Source organism: Eptesicus fuscus, chromosome 12, assembly GCF_027574615.1.
Source record: "Eptesicus fuscus isolate TK198812 chromosome 12, DD_ASM_mEF_20220401, whole genome shotgun sequence".
NCBI lineage: Eukaryota > Metazoa > Chordata > Mammalia > Chiroptera > Vespertilionidae > Eptesicus > Eptesicus fuscus.
Genome location: NC_072484.1, coordinates 12,345,199 through 12,356,680, shown reverse-complemented (window position 1 = coordinate 12,356,680; position 11,482 = coordinate 12,345,199).

Genomic DNA, 11,482 nt, shown 5'->3' with positions numbered 1-11,482 from the left:
CTAATGACTAGGAGATGGAGGTGAAGGAACTAGCTTTGAGAGAGCTATTTTGTCACCAAGGCCCGTCCATCCTCTGCTGACATACCATGTGCCACACAACAACCCTGGGGTCTGTACATAGGCATCTGATTCCAAAACCTGAGGTTTTAGCCACCTCTTCCCAGTATGTGGAAGTCCAGTTTCCCCAAAAGGAAGCAGAAACTGAGTCAGTCAGGATTGAATTCAGCTAAAAAATAGAAGCTCCGCCCCAGCTGGTTTGGCTCAGTGGATAGAGTGTCGGCCTGCGGACTGAAGGGCCCGGGTTTGATTCTGGCCAAGGGCAGATGCCCAGGTTGTGGGCTCAATCCCCAGTAGGAGATGTGCAGGAGGCAGCCGATCAATGATTCTCTCTCATCATTGATGTTTCTATCTCTCTCTCTCTCTCTCCCTCTCCCTTCTTCCAACTTAACAGAGGCTTAAACAAGATATAAGTTGATTCCATTTTCAGGTTAACATCCAGCTGCCCAAAGTAGATATGACATTCCACATGTCAGATCCTATTTCTCTGCCATGCATGGCCTTAGCCTCATGGTCAATGATGGTCCTTCCGTTTTTCTAGGGGCATCAGGATGGGTAACCCAGAGAAAAAACACAAGGACCCACATCGACTGTGGGAAAGCCCCTCCCCCTGATGTAATCTCAGTGCTGCTGGGTCACATGACCACACCTAACTGCAAGGAGGCTGGGAAACATAGTCTTTATTCTAAGCAGAGGACAGATATTGAAGAGATGATCAACAGCTCTGCCTTGATGATCTCCAAGGAGGGCCGATTTTCACTTGCAACAGGTCACAAAGTATTATCTCTTGTGTCCTAGAAAAGACCTACTTTCTCCCCACTCCCCATGGACCATGAATATGTCTTTACTCATATGAGCCACCATCTAAGTGTTACCTAGTCTGCACAATGAATACCAATGACTCCTTCTGGATATTAGATGAAATAGAGGAATTGGGATGTTTGTGAGCTGTTGGCCAAACTGTTTGGAGCTCTTCTTTTCTCACTGTGTTTTTGGTCAATTTGGTCAGATGGCTTGTAGCAAAAGGAGGTTGAGGTATATAATTGTTTTTTCTTCTGGAGATAGGTAAAAAGAAAGAAAGTGAATAGAATTTGCCCAGCCAGTCACAAATTTGGGGACCAAACTCTTAACGCTGAAGCCCACCCCTCTCCAAGAACAGTAGGCAAAGGGGATCCCTGCGGACTATTGGATGAGGGAATCATTTGAATACTTAAAGTAAATGTTTATAGCATCCGGTGTGACTGCCAACTCTTCCTCAGTCTTCTCTTCAAGCATCTGATTAGGCAGGAAGCCCTGTGTGCCAAGGACCAGGCTGCCCACCTTGGATGCTACTGATGCAGACACTGCTGTGCTAGGATATACTAGTGGACTTACTATTGGGGGTGTGTGATGTTTTATGTCACCTTCCTGAACATTCACATGTCCCTGAATAACAGTGATCTGTGTTTTAAGAATGCCTCAGAGCACATTTAAGAACATGCGCCTCTCAGAATACAGTGGGCCACCTCTCTCCTAGCCTGCAGAGCATGGGTGCCTTAATTTATAGATGTTGTAAACTCACTGCTGTAGGATTTATTTAAAGCAGAAACTGGCTCACATAGAATCTGTGTTTCTGTCTGTCTGAAGTACCCAGAGAATATTGTCATATGTGTTGGCGGTAGATTTCTGGGGATTCAGGAAAACTGCAGGTAATGGATTTCTAAGGCTTTATACATGCAGACGCAGAGGAAGGACTCTCATGGGGAAAGCTAGAAATCTTAGCTCATTCAGCGTGGTTGCTGCCTGACTTTGCCACTACAAGGCCTAGTGGGTCATTCCTTCTCCCTTGGAAATACACTTCATTCTAACACTAGAGGCCTGATGCACAAAATTTGTGCAAGAGTAGGCCTTCCTTCCCCTGGCTGCCAGCACCGGCTTTCCCTCTGGCACCCGGGACCCGGGCTGCCCTCGTAGACCAGAAGGACATCCGGTCTAATTAGCATATTGCACTTTTATTATTATAGATTGCTTCTGCTTCACTTTCTTTGCCCTGTGGCAAGTCAGTTGAAGGGGGTCACTGGTCATACAATGGTACCCAAAAGCATGGACTTTAGAAATAAGATGAGGCATAAAGGCCAACACCCCTTCTCAGAGGTGCTTTGAGACCCTTGCTGTAGGAGTGGACAGCAGGTCTTCAGCAGTTTGCTTCCAATGAAATAAGACTGGGAGCAGAATCTCAGCTAATGGCCATCACTGGGTTTCTAGTCCTGGGACTCAAGTCCCACTAAATGAGGAGTAAATGGTAACTGGGAGGGGTGGAGGGATCGCTGGATCCTGTAATCTGAGAATTTGATCATCCTTTGCTTTGAAGCATCTCCATGCAAGGTTTCCAATAGCAATGGATTTACAAAGGAACGGGCCAGCTGAATATACTTTTTTTTTTTTTCTTGAACTTGCTGAGTCTGAGAGAGAAATGCTTCTGCTCATCTAGTGGCAGGGCTGGGGCATGGAACCAACAGACCTACTGTCCTTCTTGGTCCCTTCCCACACTGAGCCCACACCTGACCCACAGCCCTCTGCACCCTTCTCTTCTCGTGTCAAAGAATTCCTGGCCAGGGACAAGCACACTGGAGACCCTGCCCCTGCGTGCTGAGGGCACTCCCACAGCTTCCAGCCTCCCAGCTGGGCACAAGCACTGTCCTGCCTGGGGAGATGTTGGGCCTGCTGTGACTCCTGCAGAACTAGCCAGGCCCTGCAGAGTGCGTGGGGCTCCACAGTCATCCCTACTACACTTGGTGGGAGCCTCGTCGGGGCCCCGCACATTCTGGAACACACTCCGAGACCCAGACGAGCACACGTGTCTTGAGGACCAAAAGAAATGTAAGAGTTTTACTTCACTTTGGTGGTTTGTGGAAGCAATAGGAATGCAAACATTCTCTTGGTTAAAATGACTACTAATTGTAAGAGACACCACAATCCATTCTGATTATCTGGTGAGTACCACCATCAGACCTTGATGAACAATAACCCAGTTTAGTTTTTTTCCTCCCATATTATTCTTTTAAAAAATATAAGTTTTTATTGATTTCAGAGATAGTGGAAGGGAGAGGGAGAGAGAGAGAAACATCGATGTGAAAGAGAAACATCAATAGGCTGCCTCCTGCATGCCTTACTGAGGATCAAGCCCACAACCCAGGCATGTGCCCTGACTGGGAATGGAACCAGCAACCTTTTGGTGTACAGGATGATGTTCAACCAACTGAGGTACACTGGCCAGGCCTCCTCTTCACATCCAGGGTGCCATCTTTATATCCTTAAGACAGCGCACACCTTGTGCCTCTCTAGGACCTCTGAAAGTAGACAGAGACTTGGGATGGCTTGTCAAGAGTTGGGACCAGCAGCTGGCCATGAAAGGCAGTGTAGTGTGTCCCGCGGAGTTCACAGGTCAGGTAAGTCTCTCCAGAACGACAGGACCTCCCCTTGAGCGATGACAGTGGGAAGGAAGTGACATGTGAGAACTGAGATGGGTCACCATCAAGCTTCAGCTGAAGAGAGTGAGGCAGGCAGCACAGGCTGCATACGAAGCCACGTGAGGGGGCTCCCTGGGGGAGAAAGGCACTGACAGACATAATACCCACAGCAATGAGCAGACCTTTAACACCCCGCGCACGGTTATGCTTTAGACCACCAGGACATCTGAGTAGGAACTTTTAGTCCTCGGTTTTCACCCTCTAAGTTAGATTGTAGTCTCTGTGACAAGATAGCTTATGGAAGTGGGGCAGTGACGACTGTGGAGCCCAAGGCACTCGGCAGGCACAGCCAGGTTTCCCTGCCAGGGTTCTGCCTGCCCTCGTTACTAACAAAAATGTTAAAAGAACATTTCTGCCAACTTCTGAAATTGCTCAAGAAGATCATATAATTTGAGAAAAATTACCTTTAGTGAGAAGGCAGATACCTCTTTTACAATGAAGCCTGGGATGCTGCCTCCAGGGACATAGGAGTCTGCTCTCTCCAGTCCCTGGGCTGAAGCAGCGGGGCTTATGACTGTTCTCCATGGAGTCCTGACATGTGACCGGACTGAGGGCACTGCTCCCCATAATATCCTCACTACAGTAGGTTCACATCACAAAACATCCCCAAACCATGTGACCACTGTCTTCCTAGACTATCATCCTGGATCGCCACTGATATTAGGCTGCTTCAACCCTCACAGTGCCGGGCACCCTGCCTGGAATGAACTTTTTGGCTTCTCAGAAGGTGGTGAGCTATCCCATCTCCCTCCTGGAACTGCACTTTCAGTTCACGCCCTTTGTGCCCACCTCCTATTCTCCCTCCTCTCTTTCCTCTCCCTCGCACCTCACCCTCCCGCCCCTACACACACACACACACACACACACACACACACACACACACACTGGTCAGATGAGATGGGACTCTTGGATATAGTCTTGCATTGCTGCCTGTTCTTCATTGTATTCTTCTGATGCTTATTTTGTGCCACTGGAATGGACATGGCTTCTATAAAATAAGGTGAAACTTAAAACTGTGACCCCCTGTGCATAGCACTGTGTTGACCTTGAATAGACATCACAATTCCTTGGAGCAGCCAGGGCACCATCTTCACATCCTTCCTCAGCTTTGGGCATGCTCTGTGACATGGGCCCTTGTATTTCCTCTAAATGCTGGAATTCCCTAAGTCCACTGCCTCTTTTCTTGCAGACAGGCCCAGCTTGCAGGACTTCAAGAATGATCACAGATCAGTCGTCTGGCCACACACCCTGCAGACAGCACAGCCTGGAAAGTGCCAGGAAGAGTGCTGGCTGGATTCACATTGAGGGTCATTGGAGGTTATTCTTGATGGCCTAGCCTGTGAATTAGATAGGGTTAGCAAGGGCACATGGAAAATGTGAGCAGATTTGATTGATGAGCCCCGTTTATAATAGCAATAAGCTCCATCTCCAGTTCTTTAATAGAAAGGTGCTTTGGGCTGATTATGATGAGCTGCAAAGAAGCTCCTTACTCTGCTACAGCTCTTCTTTAGAAACCCAGACCTTGACCTCCAAGATCAGCCCTCAGAGCCTCACAAGTGGGCGTGTTAACAAGCTCCTCAGGTAGATGGGAAACGGCAATTTTGCAGGAGTGGAAAGTTGAAATTCAGATTTTGTCTTTATTTTCTCTTGAGTTATGAGGTTCATTGTTGCTGTTCTCATACTGAGGCTCCAGCTATTACTTAATGGTTGGCTATAAAACACTCTGTGAAGACGCAGTGTTAAATAAGATGAGGAAAATCAATATTTGCTCCTAGTGCATTTTTTAGCGCTGCATAATGTAATTTTAATTTTAAAAACTCACGATTTTAGTAGGGCACTATCCAAAGACTGTGTACTTGCTGATTTTCAACATCAAGATGGAGGGAAAATAGGTAGCTTCTGAATCTCAAATTACTTCACTACAAGCACGGTCTTTCTTTTCCTTGGGTGTGTCTAGAATTAATGCCACATGACAGACAAATGTGGAACAACAGATTCACTGATAGAACAACCACCACCTTTGAAACCAGAAAAAAGATATCTGATCCATAGTTGAAATGGCTTTCAAGGAACCTTTTATTTATTTACTTTTCTATTAGCTCAGTTCAGGAAGTTGCAATAGTTTATCAGCTGTGGTGATTTGGGGGTGAAGTCAAACTGCCAACCCACCATAAGGCCAGGAGTGAAAGGGGAAGAAGCTGAGGACCACAACTATAGGCATCCCAGAGGAACCAAAGAATGATTTCAGTCAGACATCATCAAAACCAAGAAGAGCAGATAAAGAAGGAGGGGAGGAAATCTAGAAACATCCTAAATATGTATGGCATCAGGGAGTCACTACGCTTCCCTGAATAATTGCATTAAGCTTCCTGTTCCCCCTTCCTGGACTTGGAGCCTACTATCTTGCTGTGACCTTGCTCCCAGGGCAGACACTCATCCTTGGACATAAAAGCTCTTAGTACCTTTGCAGTCTCTTTTTATCATCTGGATGGACTCATAGTCTGGAAGAACCTTGAAATTTTTGCTGGGCTCTGGTTCTAATGAAAATAAATCACAATAAAGACAAGATCATTGGATCAGCAAAGAATGGATTTTACAGAACATTGAAATCCTGCTGAGAGCCATGAACTCAGGAGTTTAGCCAGAACATATTAGCCTCCAGGTTGCGGCAAAATTGCTCTTCTCAATTCTTGGGAGCCCAGCTCAGGTCTGGCCAAGTTTTCACTGATGTAGTCCCAGGAGAGAGGACGCCCTTGGCATCTAGACTGTGTCTTCTTTGCATTTAAATGACTACTGTGTACTTCTGGTGAACTGTAAATCACAAACAGACACTCTCCCAGATGTCTCAGAGAGAAAAATAAAAGCAAAGAGAGCAGAGGGAAGAGAGAGAGATGTTTGAGTAAAAGTAGAACACAATGGCCCATGAGGAACGTGGTGATTGTTTTCCCTTTAGAGCTTTCATTGTAATATCTCTTCTAATAGGTTACCATTTCAACAGCACTTGCTGGGGGTTATGCTGTTGAAGACCATGTGGCAGACCCTAGGAGTAAAATCACCCTCAGGAAACTCACAATAAAGGAGTGGAGATACAAGTGGGTTTTGGATCAAAGCCTTCATACAAATAGAAACACAGCCCCAGTGATGCCTGGATGCTGTATGCCTAGGCTTTTAAGTTGGAGCAAGCTAAGAGGAGCTTGCTAAGGACAATATCAGGCAATACCAGTCTGAGCATGGCAGGCAGAGGGGACCATTCTTTCCCTCTTCCCCTTGGCCAATGAAATATGACTACTTCTCAGAAGCTCTGTGCCACTGACCTCTCCCCACCTGTCTGAGGAGTTCTCATGAATGATGAAGAACCTCCATGCCTGGTGATATGACAAAAATCTTATTTCCACAGAGATCATGTGTATCCTCTGGACAAGGTCAATAGGTTAAAAGTCACTACATTCTCACAATATCTATCTCTAGGACTCTGTGTTCCACAGGGTATGGAGCAACTCAAATTTCCCATTCACTTGGACCCTCAAAGCAAGTGATGAAAAGGTGTTCTTAACCTTATCTGACTCTTAAATGAAAATCCTGTTTTTTAAGAATTGGGAAACAGAGGGGAGCATTAACTAGCAACTGTGTGGTGGGGAATGCTGTTCAGCTTGGGGTGCCAACAGGGTAGGGTGGGAGGAGAGATGCAGGAAATGTGCTCCTAGAAAACTTTGGAAATAAAAATCCACAAATGTTCTAGCATGGGTCTCAACTTCCTAGAGGAAATTTAAAATGTTTCTAATTGGAAGAGTATTGAGATGAAGTTAGTTGTTTCAGAACAACAAAGTTCATGGTGATGTGGAGATGCATTCGAGGTTGGCATCAGGCCCTGGACATGGAACTCAGCCTGCCTACAACCAGGCACAGGCACAAAAAGACAATGATGAGCCTTAGGGTCGGAAAAGACTCAGCAGCAAAGTGGATCTGATGCATTTGTACAGTTTAAGGAATGATAGCAACAGAAAGACCTGTGTATCCACAGCCTGTCAGAGGAGTGATCTTTTCAAATTTAAATCAGATCATGTCAGCTTCCTGTTTAAAACCTTCCAATTGGCTTCCATGTAATCAGAATAAAATGTAAGCACCCTGTCTTCTTCAGAAGACTTTCCTTCACCATGCCCTGAACCCTTTCTCTCACTTCTCCCTCTCACTCATGGATTTAACCCTATTGGAAGTCAAAAGACCTTTCCATCATACTAAATTCACTACTAAACCTGACATTTGCATTTTCCTTCCCTTCTCCCTCCAATATCTGCTCTAGATTTTCACATCTTATCCTTGTTCAATGTTCCAATGGCATCTTTCTGAAAGAACATCTTCCCTGGCCACCCTATGCACTGCTGTATCTTCTCCCACTTCTCCTTTACTCTGTTACTTTATTCACACTTAATAATTATCTAAAACTAGAGGCCCGGTGCATGAAATTCATGCATGGGGTAAGGGTTGGGGGGGTATGTGTCCCTCAGCCCATCCTGCACCCTCTCCAATCTGGGATCCCTCTCACAATCCAGGACTGCTGGCTCCCAACTGCTCGCTTGCCTGCCTGCCTGCCTGATTGCCCCTAACCATTTCTGCCTGCCAGCCTGATCACCCCCTAACCACTCCCCTGCCAGCCTGATCGATGCCTAACTGCTCCCCTGCCTGCCCGGTCACCCCCAACTGCCCTCCCCTACAGGCCTGGTTTCTCCCCAGCTGCCCTCCCCTGCTGGCCATCTTGTGGTGGCCATATTGTGCCCACATGGGGGTGGCCATCTTTGACCACATGGGGGCGGCCATCTTGTGTGTTGGAGTGACAGTCAATTTGCTCATTACCTCTTTATTATATAGGATTATTGTTATTTTTTCATTTGCTTACATGTTTATTTTCTGTAAGATTTCCACTAGACCAGTACTTCTCAAACTTGAGCATGCAAAAGAATCACTTGTAGAGTGAAACATATATTCCTGGACCCAACCTTAGAATTAGTTTCTGATCCGGTAGGTCTGCGATGGGAGCTGAGAATTTGCCCTTCTAACAAGCCCCAACTGTTGCTGATGCTGCAGGTCTATGGAGTAGTAGGACTTAGAAAGTGAGTTTTACACTGAGCAGCACTGGGTGGGTCTTACTCTCAACTCTATCCACAGTGCACATTATGGTGTTTGCACATGGCAACACTCAGTCCTAAGGAATCCTTCTGAATCCATTGGGACTGCAGGCACCTGTGGAATCTCACCTGACATTCATGTGTGCATGTTTGTCTGCAAAGCAGACCTGTGAACACAATTTTGTTGGCTATGAAGTGGTTGAACATGAAAGGAAGGCCCAGAACTCAATGATAAAAAATAGCTGAACCAACTCCTATGGAGTCAGTTTAGATGTCTCACTCACTCAACTGTTTTATGACCATGCTCTCTTCAGGACCATCAGTACTCAACTAGGAGGCCAGACATGATCTATCTGCCCAATCTACACAGAGAGTACCTAGGGCTTTTACCCACCAGCGACTGTTCAGCAATAAGGGCAACTGATAACTGAACTCATTTCATCAGCTTTGTGTTTTTTGTGTGCCTGTGGTCTTTGATGAAGATCTGGGCTCCTTCCTCTTTCTGCACAGGAGCTGCATGACGAGGCTAGGTGAGAGGGCCATCTGATTCTGTGGTCCTCTGAGGTAACACCTGAAGTATGTGCCCCGCCAATGACTTAAATAGAGCTGATCACCCCCTGGGAGACACAGGAGAGAACAGTAACTCCTCTGTGAAGCCCCTTGTCCTGGAATACCCACTGTTAATGATGGTTCTAATGGGTGTTTGAGTCATTTCCTCCATTCTCCCAAACAACATGCAATGCTGTCCTATTTCCATTTTGTGGACAGGGTGGAGCGACCACAGCAAGCCCATTTTCCCAGACCATTCCTGCCAGTCATTGACTAAAACTGGACGGATTGTCAGAGAAATCAGATTTCCCACTCACTGGCAATTCCTCCCTTGCAGCACTCTCGAGTCTCACCTGAACTTCAGCTCTAGCTGAGCCCTCCCGGAGGGAAAGAACTCCTCTTTCCTCAGACCCTGCTGTGAGGCCTGAAGAGCCATTAGAGTCAGGTGACAAGAGTGATCTTTGCCCAGAAATATAACTTCTCTAAGACTCATATGCCCACCCTGTGACATGGCTAGGAATATTTTCTGCTATTGGTCATAGTGAGGAATAAATGAGAAAAAAATGCTTGTGGAAATATCTAGAGCAATACCTGGCATAAAGCACACAAAAAAATGTTAGATCCTAAATACTTTCCCCAAGCAAGGGGGGGTGGGGGCAGGGGGAATGGGCAGAATGAAGAGAAGGGTTAAAGTGTGCATCTCAGATCTTGAAGTTCAACTTGAAATTGGGTGCAGATGACTCAAAGTTACTGTATTAGTTAAGTGATGGATGGGGTTTGTGTATCTGTGTATGAACACAGGTGTGTGTGTTTGGGGGAGGAGGCACTGGGGAAAGGAGAGAAGGGGAGAGACAAGAAAAAGTTGCTATCTTTATTGGGGATCTCCTGAGGCAAAGCCTGAACTCAGTTAGCTTATTTGGGAATTTAACCCCACAGGGCAGAGGTGCAGGACAATGAGGGAGAAACTGGATAGAAAGAGGCTGCCTATATTCAGACATTCATATGGACAACTGGACACCATCGGACCACGCTCTTCTGGGAACCCTGTGAAATGAGTCTCAGAACTGTCCACAAGGGAGAATAAAAACAGTATTGGAAGTTCTATCCAGGGCAATTAGGCAATAAAAACAAATAAAAGTTCTAAATTAAAAAGAAAGAAGTACAATTATCTCTGTGCACAACCTGACCTTATATGAAGAAAACCCTAAAGATTCCACAGAAAAACTGTTAGAAGTAATAAACAAATTCAGCAAAGCTGTAGTAGCACAATTTCATGAAAAATCAACACACAAAATTCAGTCATTTTTATACAATAACAATGAACAACCCAAAGAGGAAATTAAGAAAATTATACTATATACAATAGCATCAAAATAAAAAAAGTATTTGGGACTAAGCCTAACCAAGGAGGCAAAAGACTTGTACACTGAAAACAGCTAAGTGCTGCTGAAAGAAATTAATTATCTAATTTAATTAATGGAAAGTCATACTATATTTAAAGATTAGAAGATAATAGCATTAAGGTACCAAATAGTCAGGGGATATAAAGTACAGCATAGGGATTATAGTAAGTAACATTGTAATAACTGTGTATGGTGCCAGATGGGTACTAGATTTAATGGGAAAATCACTTCATAAAGTATACAAATGTCTAATCACTAAGTTTTACACCTGAAACTAATATAACATTGTTGGCTCTAACTGAAGTATAAATACAATTTTTAAAAAGATACCAACACTCTCAAAGAGATCTACAGATTCAATCTAATCTCTATCAAAATTTCAGAAATAGAAAACCCTTTTCTAAAATTCATATAGAACCTCAAGAGACTTTAATAATAGCAAAAACAATCTTAAAAAAGAGCATAGAAGTCTCACACTTTCTAATTTCAAAACTTATTAAAAAGCTGTAGTAACCAAAGAATGTGCTTTGGACAAATATTATATGACTAGAGGCCCAGTACATGAAAATTCATACACTGGAGGGGGGTCCCTCAACCCGGCCTGCCCCCTCTCACAGTCTGGGAGCCCTCAGGGGCAGGAGGCTACCTGGCAATCAGAGGAAGGCGACACCCCATCACACCTCTGCTGCTGCCACTGCCGGTAGGGTAAGCCTCAGCCAGCCCTGGTTACCAGAGCCTCAGGTGGCCCTGGGTGGCTGGGCACCCACCATCCGAGGCTTGCCTGTGTCTTGGGCAAGCCCTGGGTGGCTTGGGGGCTGAAGGGACTGGGGGACGCCAGAGG